Source organism: Pinus tabuliformis, chromosome 7, assembly GCF_031772625.1.
Source record: "Pinus tabuliformis cultivar Carrire ecotype Pingquan chromosome 7, CPIR1, whole genome shotgun sequence".
Taxonomy (NCBI): domain Eukaryota; kingdom Viridiplantae; phylum Streptophyta; class Pinopsida; order Pinales; family Pinaceae; genus Pinus; species Pinus tabuliformis.
In genome coordinates this window covers 643,351,223-643,370,800 of record NC_142293.1, presented here as the reverse complement: position 1 = coordinate 643,370,800, position 19,578 = coordinate 643,351,223, and positions in this window count along the sequence as shown.

Below are 19,578 nucleotides of genomic sequence, written 5' to 3'. Positions count from 1 at the left end.
GGAGTCATTCAAACATTGTTTGAAAATTCTTGTTTCTCTCGCAATGGGGGGGGCAATAAGTACAATGTCATCCACAAATTGATTGTGTGAGATTGGCTAAGGAATATAGTGAACGTGTAACCCTTGAAGCTTGTTTGTTTCAACAACGACCGCTAAACTTGATACCTTTAACCATAAGAATGAAAATGAAAGGAGAAGGGGAATCTCCTTAGTAGATGCCTTACGAAGCATAAAAAGGTGAGGAAGGGGACTCATTGATGAGAGTGGAGAAAATGTAGAAGAAATGAAGGCAAGGGTCTAGTTGAACTAGGAGGTTTGAAATCCACAAGCGACGAGAACATGGTAGATGTATTAACAATTGAACTTGTCAAGGCCTTGAAAATATCAATGTTGATAAGTACCCCCAAAGTTTTGGAGGTTTCAAGGAAGTGGAAAATATCATGAGTAAGGACAAATTTATCTAAGATTTGATGATCTTCCACATAGCCTACTTTCTCATTGTGAGGTTAAAAGAGGCATAAAAAGGTTTGAGACAATCGGTTATGACTTTGGAAATAATTTTGTAAATGACAATGTAAAGTGTTATGGGTCGAAATTTGTTGGGCTTGATAACATTGTTTTATCTAGGAATTAGGGTAAGAAAAGTGGCAATAATAACTAGGATAATTCCAACGATGTGTCTAAATTCCTCCACTAAAGCATAAACATCTTTTTTTATCATGGATTAGCATAAGTGGAAGAATTATGAATTAAATCCATTATGGCCTACGAATTTTCTGGTTGGAATGCCCATTATGACATAATCTACTTCCAAGAGGGTAGTTGTTCTCATTAAGATGTCATTATAGGCCTTTGAAACAAGCATAGGGATATGTCGAGTGATCTAAGAAATGGCATAAGAGTGGTCAGGTTGGAGTTCATCCAAAAGAGTTTTGAAAAATCCAATAAGCCCTCTTTTATCTGTGTGAGTGGCTAGAGACATACCTTGATTGTTTTTAGAAGAGAGAGAATGTTATTGTGCCTTCATTGAATAATAAATTGATGAAATAATTTAGTGTTGTCTTCCCCTTCCTTTAGCCATTAGATTCGTGATATTTGTCACTAGATGTTTTCCTCTTGTTGATATCTCTCATCCAATTTATATCGAACTATTTTTTCTTTGACATCTAATTCCTCTTATCTCCCTTGTGAAATGATCTATTGTTGAATTTCCTCTATCTAATTTTCTAGCTCTTTTTGAGATTGAAATATTTCCAAAAATTATTCTAGAATTTGAGGTGTTCCTTAAAGCCCTTGAGGTAATACTTGAATGTATACATTAAGGTGCCATGATCAATTGTTGCTTCATCCCACCATTTATTGATATTCTGCTAGAAGTTTGGATGTGAGAGCCAAAACTTTTCAAAGCAGAAGGCCATTTTGGTAGGAATGCCTAGGGTGTCCAAAATGAGACTAATAGGCCAGTGGTTCAAACAAATAAATGGAACTATACTAGCTTCTATGCACTACCTTGATATCACTAGAGATTCTAAAACTAAAAACATATCAAGCTAGTTGGAAATTTTGATGAGGGCCACCTTTTTTTATTGTTCAAAGTGTAGACTCTATTAATTTTTCAATATCAATTAGATTCATGTCTTCTATAAAGGACGAGAAGACATCGATGTCGAGATCCAACCATAAAAAACCTCCTCATTTTTATGCTAGTTAAGTTTTTTTAGTAAATCTCCTCTCAAAATCGAATTTTTATTTCCCACCAAGGGTAGGAGATCATACATATTGCATAAGAAATCATGTTTCTCAACAAAAGATTGTGGTCTATACACATTGGTTTGACACCAATCTTTGAGGAACCAATGAGCCTAAATTGAGTTTAAAGACTATTTTGGTTGCAAAGACATTAGAAAGAAGATTGGTATTAGGATTCCATAACACAACTAAGATGTTAGAGGAAACTCCTGCATCTATAACTATGTAATGGTTATTTTCCAGAGTCTCTTATGAAGAGATCCCATTGCTCTTGATGTGACTTTGGTTTCTTGAAGCATTAAAATATCAAATGCTTCATTACATACCTTATGAATTAAGAGTTGTGACTTTCTCTTACCATTAACATTTTTTGTGGAATGACCTTCATAGATAACTTTGAGAAATAAAGGGTTGGAAAGAGTCAATGATCATAGCATTTTAACCCAAGTTCACTAGAAGATCACTAATTTCCTAGAGCAGTTGCAAATCATTTTTTTTTGTCTTTGTGACATTTGTCCTTATGAGTCTTCTTTAATGGTTTGCTTCATTGACATAAATGTTGAGTTTTTTTATCCCATTAGGGATGGCTAACCAACACTAGATATGACCTTGTAGTTGTTAAGTGACTTCTGTATTCAAAGGAAATGCTTTGCTGGAAAGGAATGAATGTCTCGACTCCGGTAGGCCTTCATGATGTCCTCCAAGTTGATGTTTCCTAATCCCATATCGGCTCCATCCTAATCTAGGTATTCTTCCTCTTCCATTTTCATAACTTCATATGGCCTTTTCTCAATGGGTTTTTCATTAGCCATTTTTTTTTGGTTGGGCTCTACCAGATGTGTAGTCTGGAAAGCAATGGACTCAATAGAGGAAAATAATGTGTTGGTATTTGAGGATCGCTACATGAAGGGTCTTCTAAGGACTTGAGAGATCCAATGTTATTTTCATGGGTATAGAGTTTGAGGGGCCAAAGGGAGTGATTTTCCAACCCAATGTATGTCTATTGACCACTTTTAAAAACCCTCTTGATCATTCTTTGATTTAGGGTTGGGGGTTTTCGGGAATTATTTAAGGGACAATCTTGAAACAACCCATATTCATGGCATCACCTATTACAAAAAGGAATGTATTCATAATTGACCATATATATCCAATTATATTCCTGATAAGTTAGATAGATCGACTTAGGAAGAGGCATCGAGAGATAGATATAAGCACAAATGTGGGCATAAGTCATGTATCTTCCTTATTTAGTAACCCTCACAATTTTAACAAATCAACCAAGAGTATCAGTCATTCCTTCAAGCATTTCTAGATCCCAATACTCTTGTGGAAGTGAGTACAATCTTACCTAAACTGGAGCACACATGAAGTTTTCCTTATTAGGATTGAATTTATCCTTCTAGTATGATAAATGTAGGCCAGAAAAGTGGAAAAACTATGGCTCCTTGTCAAACATTGTTTCTTTATCTCCCTGGTTATGAAAAATGGTACCAAAAAAACATTTTTAGCCCAGATTTAGATCAATTGACCCTTTGGCCTTCAAAAGAGAGTTGATCCAACTAATGAGGTCTCTTTTAGTGGAACAGATGCCTAGAAAATGACCAATGATGGTATGATCCTTCATTTACCACACATAATTACCTATTCTTTTAGATTTCATTTTAGATTTTGGTATTTCATCTGCCTTGCGGATATACTGACATAATTTCCAAGCATTCATGAGTTGTAATGTCTCATCCACAACTAGTTGTTTCCCTTTGCTTTCTAGGTCAATTAATTATAGTTGTAGCATCAAAGTAGGGTCAATTGAAGCACTAATATTGACAGGTAGGCAACTAAATCGACCTTCCACTTGATTGGCTAACTCATCATGAAGCAATGTGGGGCTCCCCACCCTCCGCAAGGAAACTGATAAGGGGTTGTTGTATCATCACACCAATGGCAATTTTACTATAAAATCCTATCACAATTGCTCAAAGAAGTGTGTGTGTGTATATATATATATATATATATATATATATATATATATATATATATATATATATATATATATATATATATATATTGCCTCATTACCATATCCCCTAGTGTTATATTTAAAATATTAAATATTAAATAATTAAAATGAATTAAATAAAAAATAAATAACTATATATGTGCATACGTATGTGATAACATCTAAAATAATTAAACCATCCTAGGTCCATCTTAAATGTGGATCTATCGCGCATTACCAAGGATCAAATTCCTTAATGTGTAAGGATAAAAAAAATACATGTGAATAAATTTATATAACATGATTAAATTTAGCTCAAATAAAATTAAAATTGAGATTAAAAAAAAATGGATAATATTAAATTAGATAAATTAGTTATTAGCATAAGGGGTGGCAGGTGTTAATGGGGTGGTAGTGCTAGTGTGCCTTGAAGGACAAGAAGAAATAACCTTTTCTTAAAATTTGGGTAAAGCCTCAGATAATCAAGTGGAGGCTTATGCAATTTGCCAAGGAATCAAATAAGCTTCTACTTTAAACATCTACAAACTCGCCATTGTGGGATGGTCAAGCATCTCCACTTCAACATTGTCCCCTTAGATTCTAGACTGAATTCAATCTTCAAGAAGATTCACCTTGTCCTAATCCCCATTAAGGAATTTGAGACCCTTCACGTACCGAGGGAAAATAATAAAAGGGTCAATGAACTAGCAAAAAATGCCACTGCATATGAGGAAGGAACCCTTAAAATTAATCAAATGGAATAATAGCCCCCAACCCCTTGAATGTATGAACATTTTAGTGGTCTCATTAAGGAACCTAGCAATGTTAATGCATGTGTAGACTGACAACATATTTCAGAAAATATATGATAGCCACTCTAAAGCAACTTCTCACATTCATCCCTAGCTCTTCGTACCAGGGATGGTACTCCTTACATCAAGCATACTTAAGCTTGGATTTAGTAATGATGTCAACCATTTTGATCACCACCATGTCTCCATATTCTCCTCACACAATTGTCACTCTAATCTTATACTTATTAGATGGTTGGGGGTGGGGCGGTTGGTGAAGAGGGCAGTTTCCCTCTGTGTTTGTATCAACTTTTCTCTCTGTCAAGCATTTTGTTTGGTCCCTTTATTGATTTTTTTTTATGGAATTGTGACACTTTGAATATAATATCTTGGTCTGCATCATATCTTTTCTATCTTCTCATCGAGGTTGTTGTCAAAGGAATATAAGATATCAAGTCTCTCTCAATGTGAAGAAAGTTTCATGGAGCAACATGATGATATGGCAGAGCATTCTCTTCGAGGGAAGAAATGAATCCATTATTGGCATTCAAAAGAAATATCAGATTTGTAGATTGATATGGATCATCTCCAACTTTAGTATGCACAATTGGTAGCATGGTGGACCACCACCATGAACATTTAAATTAGCCAGAGGCAATGACTCTAAAGAATGGAGGATGAAATCAATGCACTTAAGAACCAAATGGAACAAAACTCATGTTATAATTTCGCTGATATATTATGCAAAAATAGGCCCTAGCCTTATTAGCAAAACTTAGCCAAAAAGCAATTTTTATGTAAATGTAGACTTTTGTTGTGATCTGGAAAAAAATATATAAATTTAAATTAATACAAAATTCACGATTATAATTAAAAAAAAATATAGCAATTAGCATAAGTTATATGATGACTTGAATTAGCTAAAATTTTAGTTGTTAGCATGAAAGGCACCATGCATTAAATTAAATCATAACAATAAATGTTTCGAAGTAAACCACCCTTAGATATTACGGTGATTCTTTATTTTCAAGAAACATAAGCTTCATAGATTAATTTTAAAAGTAATGTCAAATCATTCCATTAGTAGAGATATGAGGATTTCCTCCCATTTCTCTAATAAATATTAAGTGAACTTTCTTAACGACTATTGATTTTCGTAAAATCAAATCACTTTTAATTATATCACCATTTCATAAAAATTGACAACCAGAATTTGGTTTTCAATTAAACCCTCCCCTTTTTGTTATCACATAGTTTTAGTGTAAAGTTTCCCAACCTTTTTATCTTCCCTTGTAATTTTGATAGCATAACTCCTATTACATAATAGGACAATTTAAATAATTGCAAATCACATATCTACTAATTTACATAAATGTCACATCATATTTTGCCCTCTATTTAAAGAACACATCAAAATAATAGTTCATTATATTCCATGTCTTCTATTCTATGTTGAGGAGAAAAATGCCATATTAGATATTATATATAAAATAATATAAAGAAAAAAATAGTATCAAAAATAAAAATTAGAGTTATAAAATTGTAATTTTCTTTTATTAGTGTTTGTGGAAGGTAAAGATTATAACAATCCATTCATTAAGGGTTATAACAATTTATTTATCATTAACGTTGTATTAATTATGCTTTTGATTGTAACCGTTATTAATTTGATTATGTGAAATATTATACGAATATTTTTATTTTTATTTTTGTGTAATATTAAAATTTTGTTTTTTATTATTTTATTGGTGGAAAGAATTAAAGTTTTATTACAAAATTAAATTGAAGATATAAAGTTCCATGGTAGTTAAATTAATAATCTGAGATATGTGAAATCGGTGAAACTCGAGAGACTCAGGTTCAAATCCTTTGTTTGTGACCTGGTTTACGGAGAGTAGGGCAAGCCGTAAGCCCCCGAGGTTTACTAGTAATTAAATATCAAGCGAGCCACTCGATTCCTCTACGTAAAAAAAAATTAAAGATATAAAATAAAAAAAATAAAAAAACAAACAAAAAGAAGAAATTAGAAAATTCAAAATTAAAGGGCAATAAACTGAAAAACAAAAAACAAAACAAAAACAAAAAAACAAAAACAAAGAAAACTAAAATTGTTTTTTAGTTAAAACTTTTAATTTTATGAAGACTCTTTAACAATATTTATACCATTTTTTGTTTGCTAGGTTATGTGAGTCCTGAGATGACGCACGCTTAACTTGTGGCTTGAATAGTTGTGACTTAGGGCATCTAAGCTGTCAAAATCACCAGGAGATCACACACGGGTTGGACCACACCAACCCTTAGCATGATTAGATCACGCGTGGGTTGGGCCACACCAACCCTTAGCATGATTATATTTTTACCCACAGAGTTTCCAACCGATAGTCTTTACTCCATAGAGTCCTTAACAAAACACCATGTCACCATCTATTCTATGCCCCATGGGAAACAATATTTATACATTAATGTATATTAGATAAATATAATAATAATATACATACTTGAGTTGAGGCTTCTGTGATCCATATCAAGTTTATGAGAAAATTCTTCGGCGTAAATCACATGATCTTACATTTGTCGACGTGTTTCGAACCAACCAATGTGGTTCATCGTCAGGACAAGTTGAAGAATCAGATCTAGGCTGCAAGTTAAATAGTTAGAGCAGGACCTTCAACGGCTATATTTGACCAGGCAACGGCTAAATTGACCCACTAACGGCTAATCTTGACTTGGAAACGGCTAGCAGGATAGGACCAAGGGAAAGGAGAACACCATAATTAAAAATTAAAATAGGTTAAAGTTAAATTCAGATTCAGTTAAATTAACCATTTCAAATTTGCTTTAATTTTAGAGTTTAAGAAAATCCAATAGGATTGTTATAAATAAATTTAAGTTTAATATAGTAAGAATTTATAATTTAATTTAATTTAATTTAATAGTTTATTTATTTATTAATTTGTTAAAAAGGAAAAAAAAATAATAATAAATTAAATAAATAAATAAAAATTTAAAAAATAAATAAATAGGAAAAAAAAATTAAAAATTAAAATTAAAGAACAAAAAATTAAAATTAAAATAAAACAAAGATAAAATCAATAAATAAAGATTAAATCTTATGGTTAGAATGGTTATTTTTCAAGTTTAATATGATGAAAATCAAAAAAAAAAACTACTCTTAGAATTGTTATTTTAGCGCTTAATATAATAAGAACATACATTTTAATTTTATATAATTGTTTAAAAAAAAAAAAACTATTTGAATATATATAAACAAACACTCAAAGGGAACAAAGAACTATGGTACAAAAGATAGGGTTAAAGGATAACAAGGGGAACCTAACAAAAAAGAAAAAAGAAAGCAAAAACAAGCAATAAAAAACGGAAGGGGCGGAAGGGAAGAACACGACTAGGAAGCAAGAGCTGGGACCCAACAGCAACTGATCTTCCAGCCGTCCTCTCTATTAAGATTTCTTGGCCTTTTTTCAATTTCAAAGGCTTCCCTAAATTTCTGGTGATGGAATTGCAAAACCCTGGTAATGACACTGGCCTCCTCAATACAAACATGATGATTGGTTTTCTCCGCATGCTCTGCAAGTGCAGAAGACTTGGTTCTCCTATGTTTAAGGTCAGCTGCGTGCTCACTAATCCTCTGATTAATAGAGCGCCCAGTTTCACCAATATAGGGGGTCCCACAGGAGCAAGGAATAATATAAACCCCCTTCATGTCCTTGGGGTCGATAGGATCCTTTATTGATCGGAGGGAATTACGAATGGTGTTAAGGGGTCTAAAGGTCGAGGGAACATTATGTTTCGTAAGAATCCTCGCTATCTTATTAGTGGTCCCTTACACAAAAGGTATGTGGACCCCTGGGACACATTCTTTAGGATCTTTTTTAGTTAATGAATTTTTGGAAACTTTGAGAAAAGCCTTCTAACCTAGGTATCTACTATACCCCTTCTCAACAAAGACATTAAGGAGATGGGATTTCTCTTTCTCAAAGCTCTTTTTATCTGAGATCCTTAGGGCCCGAGTAGCGAGGGTGTTGAGAACACCCAATTTCTGAGCCAGGAAATGGTGGGAATTGGCATGAAGATACTGCTCCGTATGTGTCTTCTTTCGAAACACTTGGTGGGAGAGTGAACCATCACTATTCTTTGAAATAATAATATCAAGGAACGGGAGGCAACCATCAACTTCTTGTTCCTTGGTGAACTTAATGGCTGAGGATTGATTATTGAGATGATCGAAGAAGAGATCTAACTCCTCTTGGCCATGAGACCAGATGACGTTAGTGTCATCTACATATCTTTTCCAAAGTTTAGGCAGGAGGCGAGCTGAGCTTAGAGCCCTGGATTCAAAATCTTCCATAAAAAGGTTCGCAACGACAGGGGATAGGGGTGAGCCCATGGCAACGCCACAGGTCTGCTCAAAGAATTCCCCTTCAAAACTAAAAAAGGTAGAAATAATATATATTTATTTTATCTTTTATCAATGGTACAATATTAATAAATAACATTTTTGAGATGATATGATTATATATTATGTTACAGCAATATACTACTTAATTTACAAATAACCTTCTCATATGCACTTTCTTTTCAAAATATTTAAATCTCCTTTCGCTTTTCGGATAGATAGTTCAATCCTCTTTTACATATTATATGAGTAAATGTTTATTTTGTTTTAATTACTTTCTAACGAAGAATGCTTAGTACTTGTGTATTTGGATGCTCAGTGTTTGTGTATTTGGTCATATTGAGGTTAACTATTCATCGTGTGTTTTCTAACTTCTTTGACGAGGATTAAACTGCCATAAAACCTTTGTTTATCTATGGTTTGCATTTGTTATACTTTTCTAAATGAAATAATATTTTCTTATAGGCATTAGTTATTAGTTTTGTAAGATGAGGAATATTAAATGTCTTTTTACTTGATCTTTTCACTAAAATATTTTTTTAATTAAATTATATATATATATTATTTTCTTTTATTTTCTTTTTCATTCTTGTAAATCATATTTTTAATCATAAACTTCTCTTTCTCTCACTTTTTCTCCTTTTATTATTGTATTATTAGTAGATTTTTTTTAAGCTAAATTTATTGATCATTCAACAAATTAAATGTGCAAAAGGTTGGATACAAAAATATCACAAGCAAATACTTAAGAGTTTGATATGCCTAGACTTGCCCATGTTAGTAGATTGACAAAAGCTAAGAAATAGAGGAGCTAGAGGCTCAAAAAGCATTCTAAAAATTAAGAAGAGGTAGAGGGCTCCACCTCTATGAGAGTGGCTTCAGCTTGACCAACATCGCTTGGACTTGTTCCTAGGAAAAATTGGCCTCAATGTGCTTTAAACGATGGCCCATATCCTTCAATTATAGCTACATGCCATCTAGAAGAAGTAGAATTTCATCATTTGCATCATTTCTCTTTAAGAGAACTTTTCTTGACAGGTTCTTCATCTGCGAGTATAAGTCGATGGTGTAAAGGTATTGGTTCTTATGTCCATGAGTATGACCATTATTTAGAATCCAAGGAACCATATTTGCAAAAAAAATAAAATTTGAATGGTAGTCAGGTACCTAAAAGATCTCCTCATGTGCCTCTCAGAACTTGAGTTGGATGTCTTGTGAAGTATGGTCACATAACCTTCATGCCAAGGACTCAAATTGAAATGAGGCCCGCAAACTACTTTGTGTGCCTCGACTTCTAGCCCTTACAACATTGAGCTTTGTGAGACGTCGCGATGATGACTGGGAGCAAGAAGAATAGTAAGGAATAAGATGCTAAGGGGCAAAAACATTGAAGGAAAAACAAAAAGAGAACAAAGAGTGGCGAGCAAAATTTTACTTTTTGACTAACCCCTCCAAAGCCACAAATGGAGTTAGTTATCCAAGCCAAAGATTGGAAGGAAACGTTAGTGTTTGTTACAAAGAAGTCGAAAATGGAGAGCAAGGTAGTTGAGACATCCACACAACAGAGGGAGGGAAAAAATAAGTGTGCAATCTCCATCATGACCAGGAGCAAGAGAATACCATAAATCATTGAAGAGCTAAGAAGTGAAGGAGAGTGACGACGAGTAACATGAATGAGGTTTCTTACAATGTTCGAGTATTCATAACGTTTGAGCCAACCAGGAGGTGGCTCGTGTAGAGCACATGGATGGGAGATCATGTGGCACATCTTCTCCATTCATTTCATGGAGTGACAATGGCCTCACCACCCCCTCCATCAATTCATCCCTTCTCACCCCATCTCATGAAATACTAGTATAAATGTTATCCATCCAATAATGATTTTTTCTTCTTTTTATATTCTATTATTATTTTATTTTCATATTATATTGTAATTATAAAGATAAGTTAAATGAAAATTATTAATGTAGAAATTCTCACTGTAGATTAAACTGATTATGCAATGTACTAAAGCAAAATACTTAATCTACTTCTACAGTAAAACTTGCGGAAGTTGAATCGATTTTGAGCAAGATCAAACAGAAACACATGAAACATAGAAGAATACTCTGAGGAAAGCCTCAGCTAAAAACCCCGCTATCTATATTATCATACAAGTGGAAATATCTCAAGATTACACAAAGCTTTATCTCTCAGTACAATCCCTCGCTGCTACTCATATTCAGAATAGACAACACATATGCCTTCCTTCAGTCCTCCAAGCCTCCTATTTCCTTGCGCAGTTTCTCCTGGGTCCTCCAGCTGCCACCTATGTGATTCTCACCTCACACACTGCTCTGACCTCTGTAGTAACTGCGCAATCCTCAAGGAATGAATTCCTTCTGCATGCAAGAGATATTCACATGGGAATATTCTAACAACAGATAGTACACTGTCCCTGCCTTTAATCTCAACCGGTTATTTATGAGAGAATATTTAGTTATCTGGAGAACACTAGTTGCATGCATGCATGCATTAACTGACTGAACTCACAATTAGTTCCACAAACTGTTTGGAACTAATTTAACTGGACTTAACTCAGTTAATTGAGCTAACTAATTACAACTCAAATACAACTCATCCTTATCTCCTTAATTAAGGGATAACTTCCTTAATCAAAGGGATAACTGTTGCATGTCTTCACAAAGAATTCATGTTTAATCTTCACCAAATAATTAACTCAAGATGAATTAATTAATTATTTTTCAAACAGCTAGTGAGACTAAATTTGAATTTTAATTCAAGGACAAATTAAAATTGGAATATATCCTGAAATGCTATCTATAGCAATGTTATTTTTAACATTTCTTGTTGCTACTTTCAACAATTAATATATTCTTGAAACATTATAGGATTATACTTTAAATATGATGTCTATATATATATATATATATATATATATATATATATATATATATTGTTAGCTAATGTGAGTCATGGGATCACTGACACATCTACTTGTGGTTTGAGTAGCACGACCTAGGGACATCTACATTGTCAAAATTATCCGAGGATTGCACCAAGCTTGGCCCACACCAACCTTAACATGACTAGACTTTTGCCGACGAGGTTTCAAATTAGTGACCATTTCACCATGAAGTGCCTTAACAAAACACCTTGTCATTGTATATTCTACGCCTAGTAGGCATAAATATGATGTTTATATTTTATTTGTTCATATTGGCACACAATATTTTATTGTTTTTATAGTATTTCATATGGTGTTTACATTTCATTTTCTACTATTTTTTTTTCTTCTTTTTTATTCCTTGAGGAATATCTTTATATTCCATACCAAAAATATATGTATTTCGATTCTCGAGAGATTATTTAGAGTCAACAAAACAAGAGGGCTAAAAGTCATTTCATCATGATATTTGTAGAAAATAAACCTTGGTAAAAAGTATAACCAATCATTTGTCTCAACTACCAAAAATAAACCTTAATTAACATGTTTTGTACTACTTTAAATTTAAAACCAACAAAATTATATTAGATTAATTATTCTTCTATGGTTAACTTTAAGTAAAACCGTCTACTAAATAATTCAACTTGAAATAATGATACATTCTTCTCGATAGCAAAAGAGATAGATTTAGCAATTGACAAATCGGGGCAGCCAAAATAAGAACTTTGATTTGATTAACAAAAATCTCTCCCATAGGTTATCTTTAGCCTTGTAAACATTAAAATAATTTCTTTCTTCTTTCTTCTTTCACATTTTCATTCATAGAAATATCCCTTTTTAGGGCTAATTAACTCATCTCATCCAAGGGACTAAAATGTATTTATTCTTAATCAATATTGGATTTGAAGGAGCGGAGCCACTCGACAGATAAGGAAAGGAGAAGAGCGAAGCCGTCGACGGATAAGGAGAGGAGAGGAGAGCATCGGATCAATTGTTATAACTAAGGAAAAAATGACATAAAATAGTTTTGGCATTCAACTTGAAGTAATACGTTCTGCTAATCAATGTTATAACTATAGAAAAAAAAAGAGGACATAAAATGCTAAATATTATGGTTTATATTTTGGCATTCTTTTTCTGAACAAAAAATAATAAACATGTAATATAATGAAGTATTATTTAAAATTTTAAAGCTATAATATTGTAGTTCAAATTTTATATCAAATATAATATAAAATATTATATTTTATATCAAATATAATATAAACTATTATATTTTATACCAAATATAATATAAAATAAAATATGAGATAATATAATAAGTTGTTTAAACCAAATTTAAACTATGATACGTTGAAATTTATGTGAAAATGAAATAAGTGTAATAATTTTAATAATAGTTTATATTTAATTTATATTTTAAATTATTAAATTTTTTTGTTTTATATTGTTTATAGAGTGTAGAATAGATGGTGATGTGTGTATTGATAAGTCATTTCGCGATGTTAATGTTATTTGTTTAAAATTTTGTGAGTAAAAATACAAATATATTAAAGGTTTGTGTGGCCTAGGCTAGGTGTGATCTCTAGGTAATTTTGACGATTTAGATGCCCCTAGGTCACAGTTTTTCAAACCAAAGATTAAGTCTATAGTCATGTTTGGAAGACACAATCAAGTTGACAAACAAAAAACAAATCTTTGCCCTATATTAAGAAAATTATAAATAAAAAAAATGATTTTTCAATATTTAATAAATTTAGATTTAAAATAAATCTAAATAAATTTAAAAAATATTTTTAGTATAAAATAATGCATAAAAAATTATAATGAAATATATTATAATAACAAAAAATTGTAATTAGTTAATAAAAACTTTATTATCTAAGAAACACTAGATTATATAAAAATCTCTAATTATAATTTTATATAATAAAAAATACCAATATATAATATAACCCCTTTTTTTAATGGTTAAATCTTATACCTTCATCATCAAGATACATTTTCAAAGTTTGTGTTTTTCTTTGGTCTGTGACTCATGAAATGAAACTAATGCCAAGACCATAGTTTGTTTGACATCCATGCATGTAAATCAAAAAATGTGTTCGAGAAAAAACAAAGTGTTTAGTGTGAAGACAATCACAACTTGATTTAACAACTAACACAGAAACGGAAAACCAAATTAAAGGAGTGAAAAAGAACAGAGGAATGACCTCTTTGTGCATAATTAGAGATGTCTAAATGTCTATCGTGATTGGCACCTTGTTGCTACTAAGTGAGCTCCCTAGTTCTAGAGGCAGGCTGAGATGTTCCTTGATCCTTTTCAGACATTATCCAAGGCTTACATGAATAACTATAACTCATCTAACATGATGAGGATTTGCTCCTTGGCTTTGTTTTTGTCTAGCAAAACTTGTTCCATTATAATCTTCATGTGCTCATAAGTGTCTATTATATGTATATACTAATTGCACTTTCCTTTGGTGTACCTAATGTATGGAACCTAATCTACAATATCTCCAATCACTTCTGAATCTATCGAATATCCACATTCTCTAGTAATATCATGCTTCGCTACTACAATTTCATCTTGGATACATTGTGGTATTTGGAATCTGTATAAACATGTGGAGGACTCAACTTGATGTTAGGCTCATAAGCCTCCATGGTTTCTATAGTACCCGATTCTCCTCTTGCATTGGGCTCAATCTTGTTGCCTAGGCATGATGTACAATGATGAGGGAAGGTGGTGCAGGAAAATTCACCTCTTCATGCAATGTCCACTTCCACACACCTACAATCTTAACTTAGTATATGACCAAGCTAAGTATGCAACAATACCCATATGTAAAACATGCTCATAACCAATGTTTTATTCCTATTCACCAATGCTCATTTAACGACATCCCCGAATAATTTTAAATAAGATAATATAACTCTCGCCTCCCCAACAATTCACACATATTGCTCCACTTTAATGAGTTCATGCAAACTCAAATTAACATTTTCATGCAAACTCAAATTATTTAACTTAACACAATAATACAAGGAGTCATACATAGAGCCTTTCACAAATCTGCATTTCCATTAACAAAGAAAAGTTGTATGTGCATAACCTCACAAGCATACATTTCTCTCTTGTCTTGATTCCATATTCATTTGGCCATTAGTTCTCATTGCACGTAGGCTTACAATAAATAGAATTAAGAAATACAATATATTTTCTAAATCCTAAAAGCACTCCATAAATGACCCATAAATCACTTCATAAATCAACTTTTCCTAAATCCTAAAATCACTCGAAAGATCTCATGATTTATTCCCTAAATCTCTCATGCTTTTCAAGGTAAATTAAATTTTGCCTTATGGACAAAATCTTAGTTATCCATAACTTTTCTAAAACTAATCTTATCATAACAACCACACTTTTCTATGGCTTTTGGAAATATTAGAGATTTTCCACGTCATATGAGTATTCATAAAATCATATGGAAACACATTTAAATAATTAATACAATCGGTTAGGGAACCAATTCCCTTGGTAAATAAAAAGAGCCCTACTCTAGTCAAAATATATTTTGACTTGGAAGTTTGGATGCTTCTGCATCAGACTCCCAAGGTGAAAAAGAATCATGGTCTCCTGACCATGTATTGATGAAGCAAATCTTCCTAGATCCCAATTTTTTTTTTTGTAGTTGGTCCTTTTCCTTGTCATGTTGATGTTGCTTTATTGTCATCTTCTTCATTCTTCCAAGCTTCCAGACCTTATGTTGCAATTCTCCTCCTTCCTTGTTGATGTATACTCGCTATGTCATCGCCAAACCTCTGTTATCTTCTTTATTTCCTACAACATGCCTCCTCTGGGACACTTTAATCATCAACCTCCTTATCTCCTCAATCTCTATGTCCAACTTGTCCTCTAGTTAGCACAAGTCACCCATTCCTTGTTGGAATTTGTTGTTTTCTTCCACTAAATTACCAGGATACCAATTGTCTAGAGTTGCTTCCATCATTCTTTGCATTTTCTGTTGAAACTCATCATCATTATTGTCCCCTTGTTGTTGCATTTTTTCCATGGGAAACTCATTCTTATCATTTCTTGGACTGTTGCAATTCAATATACTCTTTGTCCTTAGATTGTTCAACCAATCTTCTAAAAACTTCAATTCTGCAGCAATAAATTGCATGTCCACTCCTTTCCAACTTTGCACGGTCTCTTCCAATGGGTTTTGTACTTCATCATTTGAAGTATCTCTAAGCCAACTCTTTTCTCTCTGCACATCCTCGTCCTTTTGGAAATTTCCATTACTTGCACACATTGTATCTGCACATCTTCCCTCCTTATTGGTTAGATATGACAATCATGTCTCCTCCATTGAAATGACAGAATCTTGAGCTGCCATTTCTTCATTCCCTGTAGACAGAAAACATTCATTAGTTTTAAAAACATGAGACCTTGAATTCTCTTTTGGTACTTCCAACTCTCTTTCCTCACTTTCTCCAAGCATCCTTAACCAATCTATGATTAGATGCCTCATCCATCTTCTTTGATTTCGTGCATGCAACTTCTTAACCAACCATTGGACTCTTTTTCCAACATAAAGTCCATTCCTCAATTCTTTCATCACTTTTTCCAGCCACTGCTTTGTTTTCTCTTGTAGATGCTTCTTTATTTTGTTGAGCTCTTCCTTTATCTCAGTTATCTCCTTCTCCCTTTCTTCATCACTCATTTCCTTTTTTCCAACTGTCTCAGCCTCCTTCCTTCTTTGACTGTAACTTTTCTCTGAACCCATCATATGACTACCAATAGCCATCTTTTCCTTCTTATTCTTCTCCTATGAACTCTCCTTGTTCACTTGTAAACTGCAACCAAGTCTTTACCTCATAGCAAACTCTGTACCTACTACCAATACCTCACCAAGATTTCTCTTGAGCTTAGCCTTTTGGTATTTTTGATTCCTTCTCTAGAACCTTCTCTTGGAAATTCTACCCACACTCACTGTGGAACTGCCCTCTAAAAACTTCTACCCAACTGCTACTTGTTGGAAGTCATCCTTCTTCTAGTTGTAATCCTCAATTCCAAAGAGCGTACCAGCTCTAATACCACTTGATGCAAGAAAATTCACCTCTTCCTGCAATGTCCACTTCCATGCACCTGCAATCTTAACTTAATATATGACCAAGCTAAGTATGCAACATTACCCATATGTAAAACATGCTCATAACCAAAGTTTTATTCCTGATCACCAACACTCATTTAATGACATCCCCAAATACTTTTAAATAAGATAATATAACTCTCACCTCTCCAACAATTCACACATATTTCTCCACTTCAATGAGTTCATGCAAACTCAAATTAATGTTTTCATGCAAACTCAAATTATTTAACATAACATAATATAATACAAGGAGTCATACATAGAGCCTTTGGCAAATCTGCATTTCCATTAACAAAGAAAATTTGTACATGCATAACCTCACAATCATACATTTCTCTCTTGGCTTGATTCCACATTCATTTGGCCATTAGTTCTCATTTCCCATAGGCTTACAATAAATAGAATTAAGAAATACAATATATTTTCTAAATCCTAAAAGCACTCCATAAATCAGCTTTTCCTAAATCCTAAAATCACTCCCTGATTTATTCTAGAAAGCTCTCATGATTTATTCCCTAAAGCTTTCATGATTTATTCCCTAAATCTCTCATGCTTTTCAAGGTAAATTAGTTTTTGCCTTATGGACAAAATCTTAGCTATCCATAACTTTTCTAAAACTAATCCTATCCTAACAACCACACTTTTCTATAGCTTTTGGAAATCTTAGAGATTTTCCATCTCATATGAGTTTTCATAAAATCATAGGGAAATACATTTAAATAATTAATACAATTGGTTAGGGAACCAATTCCCTTGGTAAATAAAAAGAGCCCTACTCTAGTCAAAATATATTTTGACTTGGAACTTTGGATGCTCCTACGTCAAAAGGCATGCAATCTTGGTGTGGATGGGGACTTTACATAGGTAGAGGAAAAAATGGATGAGGGGATCACCAATGCAAGGAATTGTAGGGGAGGTGAGGAGCTTGAGCATGTTGTGTTAGAAAGGAACCTAGAGAGATTGACGAGAAACACAAGAGTTGTAGGAGCTTGGGAGAGAGCGAGAAGAAGAAAGGAAAAGAGACCTAGCGAGACTCGATAGGAATAAGCTAGAAGGTGAGCTTAAATGAAGAATACCCATATAATAAAGCAGAAACAAAACTAGTAATACCTGAAGGACGCATAATGTATTTGCACCAAGACTAGAAAAAATTATAAGACAGAGTTGGCTTACCAAATGAAAGCTTTTCCCAAGAATTTTAGAAACAACAATTGGTTGCAGAGATGCCAACAAAAGTGGAATGCCTAGGTTGGATAATAATTGTCCAACCTCTAATGCCTTGTACTCCAAGAGATAAGAGGCTTCGTACATCAATCGTTTACCTCCCATAAAAAGAATCCACCTTTGCAATACATAATGATCTTTCCTAAGATGATAGGTAGAGCGAATGGGTGGCAACAATTTCAGGCCAAACCATCCCTATGACATATCATCATGTAATTTTCCCTGTATCAAAGCATTTGATCTACTATCATTTATGAGTAAATTCATCAGCATGGATGAGGAATATCATAATATATATCATGCAAGCTTTTTGGTAACTGAAATGAGCATTAGGGAGGGTGCATGGATGGATCTTCGTCCATTATGGTTTGGTGGGACAATTGTCATACGCCCTCCCACCTAGTACTCCTTGAACATCCCATCTAAAAATATTATACAGCCCTTGTCCTAAATATATTATTATAATAATAAACATTTAATTATTATGAATCTTACATAAATGACACCCATAGATAAACATACAAACTCAAGTTAAAGGAAGTCCATTAAAACCAAAGGATAAATAATAAAAAATTAATACAATAATAAATATCACAAAAAGTTTAGCCAACTTACGAGGTAGGATGAGGCACTCTCTCTCTACTCATCGAAATCATAAGTCTGCACACTTTGAATCCCTTCTCATTCGTCACTGCCATTGAATTCACTTGTAGTCTCTGACTCCGTTCGAGATGGCCAATGCAATTGGGGGAGCGATGCTCCATCCTATAGTCAAACCATTACTTGCATAGATTGGTTCTCCCAAACTTCAAACTCTTATGCCTATAAAATTTAGGACCATAAGACCCTAGCAAATGATGTCATTTCCAACCAGTCGAAGAATGTAGAGAAACCTCCATGTATTAGGAGAAGACCCCTAGGAAGTTGTTTGCCCAAAGCTGTATTCGACACAAAATTTGAAGTGCAATCCAATCACATTGGGGAATATATCCAATATATAAGGGATCATGCCCTCGTTGGTAAATTCTTGAGCATCTCGTTGACAGAGAAATCATTCACACAATGGATCTAGCTCAAATGGAAATCCAAGGGCCAAAGCAAACTAGAATTAGGAGCAAAGGGTTTCTTCACCATTGTCTTTATTAGTATTGAAGTTCGCATTAAATTTTTTGAGAACAACCCATATTTTTTTAACTCTGCAGAGCTTAACCTAAGATTTTGGACGAAGCATTTTGTACTGGACAATGAGGACTTCATGGCGGCTCCAACATGGATAAGGATGTATTCCCTTC